General features: G+C 39.8%; 2 long non-coding RNA genes across 2 annotated transcripts in view; both read left to right on the top strand.

Annotated features, from left to right (window-relative positions):
- Gm41323 overlaps positions 1-18311 on the top strand; it is a 205853-nt gene that overhangs the window by 132723 nt on the left and 54819 nt on the right. The gene's annotated exons all lie outside the window — the stretch shown is intronic.
- Positions 14587-17174, top strand: Gm34794. Its single transcript, XR_384091.1, has 3 exons — positions 14587-14736; positions 16028-16241; positions 17129-17174. It is a non-coding gene; the product is annotated as a predicted gene, 34794 (long non-coding RNA).

Genomic DNA, 18311 nt, shown 5'->3' with positions numbered 1-18311 from the left:
TTATTGTGGCCTCTGTGACACCTGCACATGAACTACTCCCCCCCACCCACACACACTACCACCACCACCATCAGCAGCATTACAATCATCACCATCATTATCACCACCACCACCACCATCTCCACCACCATCATCAACACACACATACACACACACACACACACACACACACACACACACACACACACACACTAAACTCTTAAACTAAGAAGCCTCACTGTGCTACTGAGGCTGTTTATGATCCTTAAAACTATTTGTAACTGTACTATGGCTCCGTGTTTGTGTTTTAATATGTGTGGGCACACACATGTGAGTGCATGTATATTTGAATGCATGTTTGGAGGCTGAGGTTGATAACAAACATCTTCCTTAGTCACTCTCCAAGTGGTAAGGTCTCTTTCTGAACTCAGAGCTTGCCATTTCGGCTCTTCCAGCCAGTTGGTTAGCTTGTGCTGACAATTCTCCATCTTTGCATCTTGTGCATCCTCACCCAGCTCGGCAGCGAGTTCTAGGGAACCCACCTCTATTCTTTATGCTTGCGCAGCAAGCCCTTTACCTGCTGAGCTGTTTCCCCATCCTCCTTTTCTGCTTTTTAATTCTAAATAATTCATCTTCTTTCCTGTGTCTTAAAAAACCAGTTCTGCTTCCATAGAGAATTCTGACAAAAGATAAGAGTGCGCTCCTTCTGCTGCTTATGGCAGCTTTTGTTTCTGACCGCCTTGCATCAACTCTACAAATAAGGAAACATGGAAAGAATATATTTATGAATGTATAAAAATGCTACAATGAAACCTATTATTTTATATAATTGATATGTGCTAAAAAAAAGAACAAAACCCATATCTGTTTAGAGTTCTGTGCAAAATAAATTAACATATGTAGATATCCTAGTCTTCTCAGATTACCGCAACAAGTACTATATATTACAGAGCTAAGCCAAAATAAATTTATTTTCTCATAGTTCTGGAAAGTTCAAAGTTGAAGAATTCATGTGTCTAGGTTCTTTGTTCCTGGAAGTTCCCCTCAGTGCAATGCCTTGAGTGGCTTTTCTTCAGTGTGTGTAGAGAAGGAGTGACCTCTCTCTCTCTCTCGCTCTCTCTCTCTCTCTCTCTTTTCATAAGGTCACCAACTCTATTACATTAGGGCTTCATTTTTTTTTACCTCATTCAACCTTAATTAAAAACTTTTTTCACAGATTACAGTCATAATGTGTTCGGACCTCATCATTGGACAGGGATATGCAAAATGGATAATGTGTAAGGTTCACGGCAAATTTTCACTACACGATTCATGTGTCTTTACCCTGAATATATTTCAAAAGAATTCACATGTAAGCGAATTTATTTAGGGTTGGTGTTTATGTGTTTTGGATGCCAGACACTGAGAATTAAGAGAGACAATGACTTAGCAAGACCACATGACCACCAAGTGGCAAAGCTGGGATTTGATCTTGGCTTTTCCAACTCCTGATCCAGAACTTTCCTCTATAACTCTGATTACCAAATAACATATGACCATCCACACACTTGTCTCAGAATGTCAGTGAATACTTTTAAGGTCACATTTAGGCAGTATGTATCTCATATTACAGCTGTGAATGTTGTGAAATGAACACCAAGAATCACTAACTATGGGAGACTACACTGTGCCTGCATGAAAAACTCTCAAGTCTAACTCTCAGATCTCAAATATCAATTAGAGTTGATATTACTTCCCAGAAGGTGTAATTTCTCGGACTGAGAGACCTTCTTTTAATCAAAATTATCTTTTCCACATGGTGTGGTCATATACACCTATAATCCCAGCACTTGGAAAGAGGAGGAGGAGGAGGACTGGAGATTCAGGTCCAGCCTCAACAGTCTGGAAAATTCCAGGTAACCCTGAGATAAATGATACCCTGTCTCAAAACCAAAATAAACACCTCAACAAAGCAAAACCAAAAAAATTACTGTCACCTTATGAGGGCAAGCTCTTAAGAGTCCCATTAGTTAGAAGACTCTGCCTTAGTCCTTTCTGCATGAAGACCTGTCTACAGGACAGCCCTCTGCTTCATTTCTCCCCTGCTAATAGAGGCCTATGTGTTCTCCCGGAAATGTCATTGTTTACCTTCATTCTGATCCCCTTTGACAGAGACACGGGGTCACTGACTTTTTTTCCCAGGTTAAAGAGTTTCCATGGATGAATTTATGGTTTCTTTCTAACCTTAATTTTCGCCACTCCTCAGTGCTCCAGTAAACATTCTGAGCTTCACACTGTAAGGCAGAGACTTCTCAATGGAACATAATTGGTAACTTCCTCCATTTCTCAGCCCCTTAGCTCCTAGAGCATTTCCCCCATTTCCCTAGTTCTACTTCTCCCACAGATGCTGCCTTGTGCTTAAGGAAAACCATGCCTTTTGTCAATTCAATGAACACTGGTTGACTTGGCATAACAAATCCCTTCCCACAGTCAGAATAAAATCACAGCAGAACCTGGTGACCCAAGCAACACTCATCTGATAACTCCTGACACTGAATTCTCCTCTCTCCACAGGAAGTTATGAGGCTCTGTAAACCTAATTTACTAGTTACCAAAAAGTTATTGCATTCAGCCCCAGGTAGTTTGGGATAAAACAAAAAATAAATATGCAAGCCCTGCACTCAGACAGCCTGTAAGCCTACTGCAACAGACAGACAATGTGGACAATTAATTACATTTTGTGGGCTGAGTGGGAAACTGGTAGTCTTCCTGTATGGTGGATAATAATGGCACAAGCTAGATCTTCATTCTAGCTGCTTCATTTACCAAATGGATAGTGGACAATGCTCTATGCCAGACATTTGGTCAGCCCATATAGACATATGTATATGAAGGGCCTCAATTTTAGAGGTATAGGGTCTTTTGGGAAGCTTGTGTAAGCTTCTTTGTAACATGTCAAGAACAGCATATGAACCTACAAGTGACAAAAATGTTTTACTCTTAATAGCAAGATAACTTAGCATGGGAAGATACTTGCCCAAATATGATGACCTGGGTTCAATCCTTGGTCCCTACTTGACCAAAGAAGAGAACCAAATCTTATAAGTTGTCTTTCTGGCTTCCACATGCATGTACATTGTGTCAAGAACAAGTGCAAACATACATATGTATGCATGCTCCCACAAATGTACACACACACACACACATAAAATCAGTCAGCCAGTTAGTCAGCTAATCAGTCGATGTATTACATTTTAAAAGTTGGAATCTACAAAATTAATTATAACGATGATACATTTCAAATTCTGCACAAGAATGCAATGGTATTTACCTAACATACACCTAAACATAACGGTTAAGATCATAGGTTCTATCAATAGGCTATTTGGCTTCCGGGCCTGACTCTGCCCTTTTTGGCTGTGATGTCAGGTATGTAGCCTCATTATGTAGATCTATACAAATGATAAAAATCTGAGCTGGAGAGATGGCTCAGTCATTAAAGTCACAGGCTCACACTTATCTTCTAAAGGACATGGGTTTGGTTCCCAGATAATAAAAATCCACTTCATAGAATTGTGCGAGTTAACAGAGTGCATTTATTTCAAGTGCTTGAAACAACGCCTGGAGATTCTGAATAAATGGTAGCCATTATTAGTAGTACCATATTATCCTCATGTAAAGTGTCTTGTTACTGGAAGTCACTCTCCTGGAGCAGGGTGATGCTAATGCCAAAGGCATTTTTAGAATCATATTCAGTCTGGTCTTTCCTGGGATCCTTTTCCTTTATCAGTCCCAAAGTCTATGAAATTGGCTAGGATTTTAGACTCATTTGAGTATTGGATCATTATAAAAACACCAAGAGCTCTTGATTCTAGTTTTCTCAGCATCTCCTCCATATTCAGATTCTTTTTTTTTCTTTATTAGGTATTTACTTCATTTACAACCATCTTCAGATTCCTCACCTAACCTCTACCAGTCCTAACTTTCTCCTCCAAAGTAGATATTAACTAGCTGATCTTCTTGTGAGATCCAAAAGACACTAGACAGAGTATATTTTCTTTTACATTTGCTTTACAGTATCTACTGGCCTGTCTCTATTTGTCTCCATACTAGACAGACTTAGATGCAAGGAAACTGCCAGTGAGGTGTTGAAAGACCCTCATGTAGCTGGAATCCATGCTTCTTTGACCTATTTTAATTTCTTGAACTGGAAATTTCTAAGAGACTAAAAAGCTTACTCTCAAATAAAACATTCAAGTTTGCCTGTTGTGCAGAGCTTGGTCCCTGTGGCACATCATTTGCTTTCCAACTTGTTTGGTGTAAGGTTATCTCTTCGGTGGCCATTAGTCCTTTATAGTCAAGCAACACATAACAACTAATCCTGATTTATCGATCAGGCCTCTGCTCATGGACAGATTCTGTTTACTATAAACACTTGTTTTCGTAGGATGGAATTGTTCCTTAGAATGGAAAGAATTAGTTTCCTGGAAAAGGATCTCCATGACAACTTTTATTTATTTATTTATTTATTTATTTATTTATTTCTTTTTTTTCTTTTCTTTTTTTTTTTCCATTTTTTATTAGGTATTTAACTCATTTACATTTCCAATGCTATACCAAAAGTCCCCCATATCCACCCACCCCCACTCCCCTGCCCACCCACTCCCCCTTTTTGGCCCTGGTGTTCCCCTGTACTGGGGCATATAAAGTTTGCAAGTCCAATGGGCCTCTCTTCCCAGTGATGGCCGACTAGGCCATCTTTTGATATATATGCAGCTAGAGTCAAGAGCTCCGGGGTACTGGTTAGTTCATAATGTTGTTCCACCTATAGGGTTGCAGATCCCTTTAGCTCCTTGGCTACTTTCTCTAGCTCCTCCATTGGGAGCCCTATGATCCATCCATTAGCTGACTGTGAGCATCCACTTCTGTGTTTGCTAGGCCCCGGCATAGTCTCATAAGAGACAGCTACATCTGGGTCCTTTCAATAAAATCTTGCTAGCGTATGCAATGGTGTCAGCGTTTGGATGCTGATTATGGGGTGGATCCCTGGATATGGCAGTCTCTACATGGTCCATCCTTTCATCTCAGCTCCAAACTTTGTCTCTGTAACTCCTTCCATGGGTGTTTTGTTCCCAAATCTAAGGAGGGGCATAGTGTCCACACTTCAGTCTTCATTCTTCTTGAGTTTCATGTGTTTAGCAAATTATATCTTATATCTTGGGTATCCTAGGTTTGGGGCTAATATCCACTTATCAGTGAATACATATTGTGCGAGTTTCTTTGTGAATGTGTTACCTCACTCAGGATGATGCCCTCCAGGTCCATCCATTTGGCTAGGAATTTCATAAATTCATTCTTTTTAATAGCTGAGTAGTACTCCATTGTGTAGATGTACCACATTTTCTGTATCCATTCCTCTGTTGAGGGGCATCTGGGTTCTTTCCAGCTTCTGGCTATTATAAATAAGACTGCTATGAACATAGTGGAGCATGTGTCCGTGACAACTTTTTATTAAACTAAAATGCATACTTTAGCTGTGATACCCAGTAAACCGTTCATAGGACTCCCAGGGGGGGGGGGTAAAAAAGGCTGTCAGGATCCAGGTTGACCAGATGCAACAATGGTGGGGTACCTTACTTACAGTGTCCTACCCATTCTGTGTGGTTTGCAAACATATTTCAGACACAGAATGTTATGAAAATTCATTTTTCTCAGTAGAGAAGCATGCATTTCTTTGAAGAGTGTACCTGAGAGAAAAGGAATAAATGGAGAATTAGAGAAACCATCTAAAAGGAAGAAATGAAACTCTTCCATCTAACTCTTGGCTCAGAAATAGAATCTCCCAGCTTTGGAGGAAATACTGTATTCTAACTTTATGCATGTTAAAAATGTATCCTCTCTATATTGACATAAATTTCATGAATGAGTACAAATTGAATATAAAATGATAGCATCATTTTTTCTTTCAGGAGGAGCACCTGAAATACTGACAGGTTAAATAATCACATCCAAACAGAAGAGAGGTCATGGGTGGTACACTAAAAGTTCAAATCTGAGCCATCAACCTCCAATACTTTCTTCTCTACTTCTCTAAAACATTACCTTGATGTGCTGTAGTTTCTTATATGAATTAGCCTGAAAGGCTACTATCACTTTAGCTATAAACTTAAACCCTCTCTGTTAGTTATGGGTACTTAATTCTGTAGACATCTGATGGTGCATCATTCAGTAGGAGCTCTCTGAGTAGCTTTCCTTGCATAAGGTTGGCAATGGGCCTGCCAGATCCAGGAAGTACTCTTTTGTTCCTGTCTTGGGATGATATGTCTTACACCATGATGCAGAATCACAAAAACAGACTCTGGAAGCTCGAGGCCTCCTTGTAGTAAATGCTAGACATACCACCCTCAGGGTGACAAATGAAGAGAAAGTGACTATTGGCTCCTCTTTTGGGTCCTGAAGCTGCCATCCAGCCAAAGGCAGCTGCAGATGGCTATTTTTGATTGAATGCAAATGTGAATCAGAAGCTGTCAGGCATTTTCTGAGTGTGACTGACATATTTACTGTTGACAACACAAGGTGAATTCTGCAGTCTTCTCAAATATGTGGCCCTTTGCTTCAAGATAGTGATTAGGGTAGGAATGGAATGTGGAATTGTGTTCCAGATATACATCTGCCTGGGCATTGTTTGAAAATACTCTTATGAATTCTCCAGACTTCTCTTGAATGACAGCTTGCATGGTTTTGCTGTCTAAACACGTAAATCTCTGGCAACTGGCACATGTGTTGTTTTTAGAAAGGACATAAGATCTTGAGTACAACGCTCTTTATGGCTGTTGGTTCTTTCTCCTTCTGTGAATTAATCTAAATTGGGTTCTTCAGTGGACAGTATATCAATTTCAAGTCACCATGCTGAAATAATTTTAACAAAAGGCAGGTCTGAAAAGGGACTTTCCTGTCTTGAGAAAGCCAAATTTAGGAATTTCTGTTGCCAATCTAGAAATTTCCAAAGTTGTATCTTCATTAGTATTGGATTATGGAACTGTCATAGGTTGAAAAAATACACCCAAACTTTAAAGGGAAATTAGTCTGGGACATTCTTCTGCCCATGTTGCTTCATTTTATTTCTAGATATATAATTTCACATGTAATATAACTATGTGATATAAATCACGAAATGAAAAGTTCTAAGAAACGCCACATCCAAGATGTGCCACATTCTACCACATTGTGATAAATTCTACCACATTGCCCCGATTGTACAACATTGTCCAACAATACCCATTCATATACAGTAAGAGGATACAAAACATACTTTGGAAACTTGCATAGGAAAAAAATGTTTCAGTTACATGAAACACATCTTCCCAGTGTGACCCAGGAATGGTAACTGTCAAAGAGGGAAGAGAGACTGGGGCTTGCCTGTAAAAATACAGCTAAAAGCCACACATTTACTTTGCTAAGTTCAGCTCAAACTATTCCAGCCACAATATCATTTTGGGTAACACTCACTCATGAGTGACTTTCTCCTCCTGGTACCACTCATCCACTATTTGGCTGTACTCAGTGGATGTTGTGTCCATAGTGAGTACATCTTTCAGACAACCTTGAAAGCACAGAGCCACACACCTATGTTTCAAGTTGTAGAGGAGCAGAGTAGATGTTTCAAGTTACTTTCTTTTTTTTTTAATATATAGTTGCATACTGTTAATGGATGGGCAGAAGAAATTACTAGGTAAAAGGGAGAGATTTTATAGCTATTACATAAGCTATCTTCAGGAAACCTTTCATAATGAATATGTGCACAGACTGTATTAGGTAAGTGAATGAGATGTGTCCTCTCCTGTGTTATAGTTAGTGTTGTTCTTAAATTGTTATATGCTCATTACTTCTGAGAACAGGAGAAAAAAATGGTCTCCTGGCATACACTAGAATCCACCACCTCCCACCTTCTAGGAGGAATTTTGAGTGCTGGGGGAGGAGGACTTAGTGATAGGATGTCATCAATTACCTTGGTAAAGATACAATGTAGCATCCAAAAGCCTCTATAACTTCCAAAAAGTGTCTTAATGTCAACTTTTCCCCATGCACTTATACTAGGTCTCTATATTATAGCTCGACAATAGCTTGATATCTGCAGGTGTAATTAGATCATCCAGTAAATTCAGGGAACACAATCACTGAAAAAGGCACAGCTGATTGCTGATCTGTCTGGCACTGATTTCTAGATGAGGTAGTCCATTGTCACAATCACACACACACACACACACACACACACACACACACACACACACAAACAGTTTTGAGAAAAGGCTTTATTCTCTATTATTTTGTGGTGTGGCCAGTCTTAGCTACTTTGTTGGTTCTTCTTTTTTCCTTTCAACTCCTTAACATTAGATAAGAGAGAGAAAAAGAGTAATAAAGTCAGGGGTCAGAAAGGACGTTATCATTAGATCACTTCCTGCTGATTATTGGCATCAAGATTTTTAGAGCAAGTTTGATCTCTGTTGTCAGGATATTTAATTTCTTCTGTCTCTTTGCACACAATATGCAACAAACCACAACCAATAAGCAACCAACCACAACCAACCAACAACCAACCAACTACAATCGATCTATTGGGTCTCTAGTATTTATATACCCACTGAAAAGCCCCCGTAATTCCTATCATCACACAATCACAGAAACTATCTGCAGTTGGCAAAATTGTGCCCCTGTTAGAGCATGAGGCAAATCATAGTCACCTGCTGTGAACAATCTAAAACAGCCCCATATCCCACACCTGCAATTAAAATAAAAACATATTCTTATAATATTTCTGGGGTTTTTTAAGAAACCCAAATTCCAAAGTTTTCACTACACTGTGGATCATGGTTAGTCCTAGAGATTTTGCTTTTTCCCAGACATTGTAATGCTAATAGTAAAGAAAATATAGGGAATACTTTTTGAGGCCATACCATATCTCTAGTGTTAATCTCTCTCTCTCTCTCTCTCTCTCTCTCTCTCTCTCTCTCTCTCTCTCTCTTTCTCTCTCTCTTTCTCTCTCTCTCCCTCCCTCCCTCTCTCTCTCTACCTCTCTCTCTCAATATATACACATATATACATATATGATATTATATATAATATCTGTATCTACATATATATCTACTTTATCTAATTTTGTAGAATACTCTAATACCACTAAAAGGAAAAGATCCTTTTGAGAAATTTCACTAGCTTCCAATATCATTTGGAGTAGAAAGTAAGTCTTTGTTATGAACTTCCAGAGTCCTACATGGTTCTCACCAATGATCTCCCTACCCCAAACTACCTGTCACCAATATGAACCTACATTTTATGTTATCCAGCAACACTGGATTTTGTCACTTATACACCTTAGTCACTCTTTCCCTCAGGATCTTTGTGTATATTTCTTGTCTGAATACAGAGTTTGCAGAACTGATATTATAATTTTATATGCTGATGTATTATAGTCTTGATTTAAAAAGTCAATTTCAGTGTGTTCTTCTTTAGCCAATCTATGGTCTATTGTTTTAAATCTCCTCTTCATATTTACCATTTCTTTGTTTCAAACTACCCTTTCATATTTATGTTTTCTTTGTAGCATTTGTCATAATTCATAAGCCTAGTTTATCTGATGACTGGTCTGTCTCCTCCATCAGAATATAGCCTTCCTCACTTCATCCTTTCCTATAAGAACTGTCACTGTCACTCAGAAGAAAGCCTACAAAATAGTATGTGCTTGATAAACATTTGTATTTGAATCAGTAACTCTCCTAATTCTCACGTCAACCCTAGTAGAAAAGAGCTCTTGTAGTTTGCATTAATCAAACCAGGTGTTTGGTTACTTGACATTTGTAGACAAAAGAACCGAATTTCCTCTGCATCACAAGGTAGTTTCTGCTGGTAAATGAGAAGCCCTTAGACATGTGAGGGACTGCACAGGCATTAGTATATCAACAAAGTAACCAAAGCTTAGAGATATCAAATAATTTGCAAGAAAGCAGCAGTGTTGGGGGTCAAGCTTCAGTACTCAGCTACTGTATTCTACCTCCAAAGGATATCTGTGAGACATTAAAACTCTCCACACACATTTAGTGATGTTCAGACACAAAATCTAAACACACAAGACTGTTGCAAATTTGGCTTTCATCTTAGTTAGCTGCTTTCCTGTAGCTGCCATACCTTGATTAAAGCCAATGAGACCACAGCGCTGACGTTTGTGCTGTTCTTACATGTCTCCTTTCCTCCAAGTGTCTTTAATTGTTTTCTCTAGGTCTAGGCTCAGGTTAAATATCTCATCTCCATAAAGACCTCTTTCTCTACCCTTACTTCTTTTTCTAAAAAATATTTTTATTAGGTATTTTCCTCATTTATATTTCCAATGCTATCCCAAAAGTCCCCATACCCCCCCCCACTCCGCTACCCACCCACTCCCACTTTTTGGCCCTGGCATTCCCCTGTACTGGGGCATATAAAGTTTGCAAGTCCAATGGGTCTCTCTTTCCAGGGATGGCCAACTAGGCCATCTTTTGATACATATGCAGCTAGAGTCAAGAGCTCCGGGGTACTGGTTAGTTCATAATGTTGTTCCACCTATAGGGTTGCAGATCACTTTAGCTCCTTGGGTACTTTCTCTAGTTCCTCCATTGGGGGTCCTGTGATCCATCCAATAGCTGACTGTGAAAATCCACTTATGTGTTTGCCAGGCACCAGCATAGCCTCACCAGAGACAGCTATATCTGTGTCCTTTCAGCAAAATCTTGCTAGTGTGTGCAATGGTGTCAGCATTTGGACGCTGATTATGGGATGGATCCCCAGATATGGCAGTCTCTAGATGATCATCCTTTCATCACAGCTCCAAACTTTGTCTCTGTAACTCCTTCCATGGGTGTTTTGTTCCCAACTCTAAGAAGGGGCAAAGTGTCCACACTTTGGTCTTCGTTCTTCTTGAGTTTCATGTGTTTAGCAAATTGTATCTTATATCTTGGGTATCCTAAGTTTCTGGGCTATTATCCACTTATCAGTGAGTACATATTATGTGAGTTCCTTTGTGATTGTGTTACCTCACTCAGGATGATGCCCTCCAGGTCCATTCATTTGCCTAGGAATTTCATAAATTCATTCTTTTTAATAGCTGAGTAATACTCCATTGTGTAAATGTACCACATTTTCTGTATCCATTCCTCTGTTGAGGGGCATCTGGGTTCTTTCCAGCTTCTGGCTATTATAAATAAGGCTGCTATGAACATAGTGGAGCATGTGTCCTTCTTACTGGTTAGGACATCTTCTGGATATATGCCCAGCAGAGGCATTGGGGGATCGTCTGGTAGTACTATGTCCAATTTTCTGAGGAAACGCCAGACTGATTTCCAGAATGGTTGTACAAGTTTGCAATCCAACCAACAATGAAGGAGTGTTCCTCTTTCTCCACATCCTTGCCAGCATCTGCTGTCACCTGAATTTTTCATCTTAGCCATTATGACTGAGGCTGGAATCTCAGGGTTGTCTTGATTTGCATTTCCCTGATGATTAAGGATGTTGAACATTTTTTCAGGTGCTTCTCTGCCATTCGGTATTCCTCAGGTGAGAATTCTTTGTTTAACTCTGAGCCCCATTTTTTTCCATGGGGTTTTTTGATTTTCTGGAGTCCACCTTCTTGAGTTCTTTCTATATATTGGATATTAGTCCCCTATCTGATTTAGGATAAGTAAAGATAATTTCCCAATCTGTTGGTGATCTTTTTGTCTTGTTGACGGTGTCTTTTTCCTTGCAGAAGCTTTGCAACTTTATGAGGTCCCATTTATCAATTCTCAATCTTACAGCACAAGGCATTGCTGTTCTATTCAGGAATTTTTCCCCTGTACCCATACCTTCGAGGCTTTTCCCTACTTTCTCCTCTCTAAGTTTCAGTGTCTCTGGTTTTATGTGGAGTTCCTTAATCCACTTAGATTTGACCTTAGTACAAGGAGATAGGAATGGATCAATTCACATTCTTCTATATGATAACTGCCAGTTGTGCCAACACCATTTGTTGAAAATGCTGTCTTTTTTCCACTGGATGGTTTTAGCTCCCTTTTCAAAGATCAAGTGACCATAGGTGTGTGGGTTCATCTCTGGGTCTTAAATTCTGTTCCATTGGTCTACTTGTCTGTCACTATACCAGTACCATGCAGTTTTTTATCACAATTGCTCTGTAGTACAGCTTTAGGTCAGGCATGGTGATTCCACCAGAGGTACTTTTATCCTTGAGAAGAGCTTTTGCTATCCTAGGTTTTTTGTTATTCCAGATGAATCTGCCGATTGCCCTTTCTAATTCGTTGAAGAGTTGAGTTGGAATTTTGATGGGGATCCACCCTTACTTCTGAGTTCACAATAGCTACAAATAAAGGTTGCTCTTTTTCAAATATTTTAAAGGCAGAGGCCATATCTAACTTTTTTCTTTTCTGTACTAATATATATATATATAGTGTTTGTTAAGACAGCCAAGTACATATTTCAGTATATGGAATAGTCATAATGTGGGTATCTTCATAATTAGTGACAATACAGTTTCATGCTGAACTCAAGATTTCATTTAGGAAGGAGAAAGTTTACGTAGTATGCTTGCTACCTAAGAACTGCCAATCCTCTCATTCAGCACAATTTGAAAAATCAATCAAAACAAGTACTTGGTTGGTTTTTGTCTTTGTAGACAAGCAAAATAAACATTGAATTTTCTCTGCCTCATGTGGTGGTCTGTGCTGGCATGTAAAAGGCCCCTAGACACCTAAGTACTTTTCAGGTTGTTAGTTCTTTTAGAGATATGCAGTGCATTCACAGTTTGGTAAAGGGAAAGAGAAAAAGAAGAGGATCAGGACACAGTTAAAGGTGATCTACATCTAATTGTACTTCACACACTCGTGGGCAAGAGCCAGGTGTGCAGTATAACTGTAGTTCTAAAGTTGCACCATAATTTAGGTGGCATCCTAATTGTTTAATGAGGGTGACATCCTCTGAAAAGCATGCCACTATGTCATCATTGCATGTGCACCCTAGAGTATGCCTACTCAAACCACGATGGCTTTGACATCAGCAGGACATCTAGATGAACACCTCTACTCCAAAGCTCAGGAACATCTTGGAAGAAAAAACAGAAAGACTTTAAGAGCCAGAGGATGGGGAGGAATGAAAGGAAAGGCTGGCCTTTGGACATGACATAGCTGTTACACGTGTGAACTCACAGCAGTGCCAGCCTGATAAAAATTCTATTATGGAGGGGCTGGAGAGATGGCTCAGTGATTAAGAGCTCATACTGTTCTTCCTGAGGACCTGAGTTTAATTCCCAGCAATTTATAACTGTCAGTAACTCCAGCTCCTTTCAAAAGGTTTCTCTGTGGGTACTTGAATTTATGTGTACATACCCCCCCACAATAAATATGTAGTTAAAATAATAGAAATATTTTTCAAATAAAAATTCCATCAAGGAGAGAGGAGGGGCTCCGGATGTCCTACCCAGCTGAGGAACTCATGAGGGTTTGTGGTTTCTGAGGGAAAGAGAATCTCTTTTTTTGGTGGAGAGTGACTTTTGGTAGGGTACCCATTACTCAGTGAATGAGCCATGTATGTATGGGTAACACTAGTTGGACTCAGGGGCTTGTTTGGTTTTTGTTTTGTTTTGTTTTGTTGTTTTGGGGAGGGGGATGTGAAGTTGTGAAGTTGGGAGGGAGATGTGTTGGGGTGGGACCAAGGTAATTTCAGGGATGGAGTGTAGGTAAAAATGACCAAAATATACCATACACATGCACACGACTTTTAATAAATAAAAATAAATGAGAAGAAAGAATTGGGAAAGCTATTCTTTTTGGTAGCTGCCTTGTAACTTTAACCTATTCAGAAAATAGACTTATTTTTTCTTTTATGTGAATGGGAGATTCACCTGCATGTTTGTCTGTTCAGCATGTATATACAATGCCAGTGGAAGCCAAAAGAAGGTGTTGGGTATTCTGAAACTGTAGTTGTAAACCGTTGTGCCTGACAGTATTGGTGCTAAGAATTGAGCCTGAGTCTTCCAGAAGAGTAGCCAGTGCTCTTACCCACTGAGCCATTTCTCCAGCCCCTTCCCCTGACCTCTGCTACTGATGCCCTCTGAAAGAACTCATGCCACAGTCTGTAGGATTGGCTTTCTCTAGAATTTTGAAGAACCTTATATTAACTAGTTCATTTTCTATGGGTGTTAACAAAATTAACTTGAAGAGAGGTTTTGTTTGTTTGTTTATTTGTTTGTTTGTTTGTTTGTTTTTGGCTCATGATTTCACAGGCTTAAGCTGATGATCACCTAGTTTTACTCTTCCTAGGTCTGGAGTGAGGCAGGGCAGTAAATCATGGCAAGGAACGAGTCATCAAGACCAGAGTTGCTTATCTCAAGACAGCTGGAAAGGGAGTCCAAAAAGGGGGCTGAAAACAACAGATTTACATGAGCCCACACTCTCCATGACTTACTTCCCCTATACAGGCCTTATCTCTGAAAGTTTCCACCCAGACATGCCACCAGCTAAGAAGCAAATCCATTGAATTCACAAGAATGTTTCGGTGACATTCCAGATCCAAACTTTAAATTGTGATGTCACCCATCTGAAATCTTGGATAAAAGGATACAGCCTGTAATGCTCTCAAGCTGTCTGAACCATGAGCCATCTCTCTGGCTTTTCAGAGCCTCTTCGTAAGAGCTGCTCTCTGTGAAACTCCTTATGGCAACGCTGTCGAGAAGCAAAGACGCCTGCGGATGATTTCTGTTGCGAAGTATGAGCATTAGATGCGGCCTTTGTGTGGCAAGTGCATAAATAATAAAACTCTAGAGTCATCCTTGGTCCTTAGGAGACAGATTTGAAGTATGAGCCAAGAGAAAGCTGGCAAAGAAATCTTGCCTTTGCCTTTGCTTATAAGCCCTGAGAGAAGAGGCAGCGATTAGGATCTATCTTTTTTTTTTTAACTGAATCACAGTTACTGTGGAATTCATTATAATAAAACATGGAAGATTAGAACATAATAAAGAGAAAGCCCCTTTTGTAGCATTTTCACAAGATCAGGACAGAATTAAACTCTTTAATTCCTACCCTTCTGGCAGACAATGTTTAACACTCACTTTCAGTTGCAATTTGACTAGATGGCAGTGGACAGAATTACATTGCTGCTGTCGGCTCAAACTTGCAGTGGAGAGGGTGGTGTGTGTTTATATCGTTGGGTATGTAGAAGCCTCTGTCAGAGAAGAAGATGGATAGGGTAACTGTGTGTTCACAGTTACGGACAGCTTCTTTTGGGACCACTAAGTAGGAGAAAGTAAGATTTGGGTTGCACATCTTCCTTGCTTCAACTGAAAGCTTCCTACTTTGAAATCCTGTCTCAGCAACTGAGCTAACTGCTTAAATGGGTCTTTTGAAAATAAGGTCATTTGTTGAGTTAATGGCTTAGGATTCACTCCTCAAGAATTCAGCCCTGAGGGTCCAATCAGAAGATGAAATATGCCGTCCTTGGCTTTGGCAGGAATTGATTACAGGAGGCACTTGCTTACGTGGCCTTCTGCCTAACAGAATATGAATCAAAATGCTAGGAAGATGTTGGTCTTAACTTCAAGTGTGTTGGCTAAGGTAATTCACACAGAGAACCCCGGTCTAACATGCTAAACAAACACAAGCTTTTCAAAACAAGTATGGCTTTAAGACATATTTAGTTGTTTCTAGTGTGCCAACTTCCCAGGACATGAAATCAATGAAGACTGTATGGTATAGAGATGTTTTTGCTTGGGAAAACTTGTGTATATGGATCAGTATCATTTTTCTGGATGTTGTATCTCATTGGAGTGGGGCTGGCCACAAGAACCATGGTGGAACCTGCAGGAACAGGTTTCCCCTTTCCTTCGGTTTCCCATTTGGACAGAGAAAGGGACTGGGACATGGGTTTTTATTGTTGTTGTTGTTGTTTGTTTGTTTTGTTTTTTGGTTTTATTGTTTTTTTTTTAAACAAGATTCTAAAAAAGTCATCTCTCCTTCTACTTCCAACCCCCATATTTCCTAATATCATGTTCTTTATTCAGCTTCTCATGCAATGCAACCCACAGTGTTTGAGTGGTCCCAAGGACAGGGACAATACGTCAGAGGAAGCAGTTGCAAGTTTCAGAAGCTTTGCTTAAATTGATGTCAGAAGAACCATAACTAGAGAATGGAAGGAGAAGGAACTTGCCGTCACCTGAAGCTTAAACGTATGAGTTTCCTGAAGGCACCTCTGTAGCCAGGCACTGTTCAACAGCTGTATCCTTTGGCTGGACTCCTTTGTCTCTGGATATGGTGTAGATATGAAGTATGTCTTCATCAGCTTTTGCGCTGAACGACACTATTTGGAGAGGTCCTGGAAACTTTAGGGCATGGTCCTTATTATTTGAGGAACCAGCGAACCAGGGGTATGCCCTTGAGGGTTATTATTTGGTTCCCAGGCTCTGTCTCACTACATGAGTCTGGTCTGTCATGAAGTGAGAAGCTTTTGCCACATATTACTATCACCATGATGTTAAATATCACAATGGCTCTAGTTAACATAGGCTGACCCATTAGAAGCTAAGAGTGAAAACAGTCCCTTCTTTGAAGCTGATTTTCCACTTGTTTTGGTCACTTCAGTGCATCAATGCTCTTTCTATGGGAGCAAGACCAATGGGCCTCTGAAACTCAAGTTCTTTATTCTGTCAGCTCAGCAACTCCAGTGGAAAAAATTAGTGTTTCTTTCCAGTGAAATACCTAAGTTAATTACTGTACTTCAAACAAATGGGAGGAAATCACAGCAGTAAGGCAAAGGAGGCCTTAGACTTCTTCAGGCGGTATGTTTACTGGAATAAATGGTTGTATTGGTTGCTAGATTTGGATAACTATAGGATACCCAAGCCTGGAGTGCCTCTTTCTATCATCCCGTACAGTAGGTATTTTAGAAGGCAGGGCTCCCTCATCTCCTATAACATGCTTAGAAATGGTACTTTATCTTTGTATCTCCATGATGAGGCTAGAATTACATGAGCCATTTGAAGCATCTTCTCCAGCTAGGGTAATAATGATAGTAAGTTCTCATCATAAGGCATTGCATGCATTCTCTCCTGCAATCTTTCTTACAGCTCAGAGCATATATATTATCCCTTAACCACATTTTAAAGAGAATAAACCAAGAAAAAGAAAGTTGGAAAATATGGTTATAGTCTCAGGCTGGAACTGTGGGGATGGTGCTTTTTTTTTTAACATGATGAGTTTTTTTACTACTCTTTCCTGTGGTGTTCTATATGTAGAAAAATGACCAAGTTGTAAATGCAACCCTATTTCAAGAAGAATCACATTACCAGGACAGATATACTTGAAGATGACTTAAATCTAACAGATTCTTCATCTTACCTCTATTATTTTTTTTTACTTTTTAATATTTTTTATTATGTATTTCCCTCAATTACATTTCCAATGCTATCCCCAAAGTCCCCCATAACCTACCCCCCCCCACTCCCCTACCGACCCATTCCCATTTTTTTGGCCCTGGCGTTCCCCTGTACTGGGGCATATAAAGTTTGTGTGTCCAATGGGCCTCTCTTTCCAGTGATGGCTGACTAGGCCATCTTTTGATACATATGCAGCTAGAGTCAAGAGCTCCAGGGTACTGGTTAGTTCATAATGTTGTTCCACCTATATGGTTGCAGTTCCGTTTATATCCTTGGGTGCTTTCGCTAGCTACTCCATTGGGGGCACTGTGATCCATCCAATAGCTGACTGTGAGCATCCACTTCTGTGTTTGCTAGGCCCCAGCATAGTCTCACAAGAGACAGCTATATCTGGGTCCTTTCAACAAAATCTTGCTAGTGTATGCAATGGTGTCAGCGTTTGGAAGCTGATTATGGTGTGGATCCCTGGATATGGCAGTCTCTAGATGGTCCATCCTTTCGTCACAGCTCCTAAATTTGTCTCTGTAACTCCTTCCATGGGTATTTTGTTCCCAATTGTAAGAAGGGGCACAGTGTCCACACTTTGGTCTTCATTCTTCTTGAGTTTCATGCATTTAGCAAATTGTATCTTATATCTTAGGTATCCTAAGTTTTGGGCTAATATTCACTTATCAGTGAGTACATATTGTATGAGTTCCTTTGTGATTGTGTTACCTCACTCAGGATGATGCCCTCCAGGTCCATCCATTTGGCTAGGAATTTCATAAATTCATTCTTTTTAATAGCTGAGTAGTATTCCATTGTGTAAATGTACCACATTTTCTGTATCCATTCCTCTGTTGAGGGGCATCTGGGTTATTTCTAGCTTCTGTCTATTATAAATAAGGCTGATATGAACATAGTGGAGCATGTG

This window comes from Mus musculus, chromosome 15 (assembly GCF_000001635.26).
Source record: "Mus musculus strain C57BL/6J chromosome 15, GRCm38.p6 C57BL/6J".
Classification (NCBI taxonomy): domain Eukaryota; kingdom Metazoa; phylum Chordata; class Mammalia; order Rodentia; family Muridae; genus Mus; species Mus musculus.
This window is presented reverse-complemented; position numbering and strand designations above follow the sequence as displayed.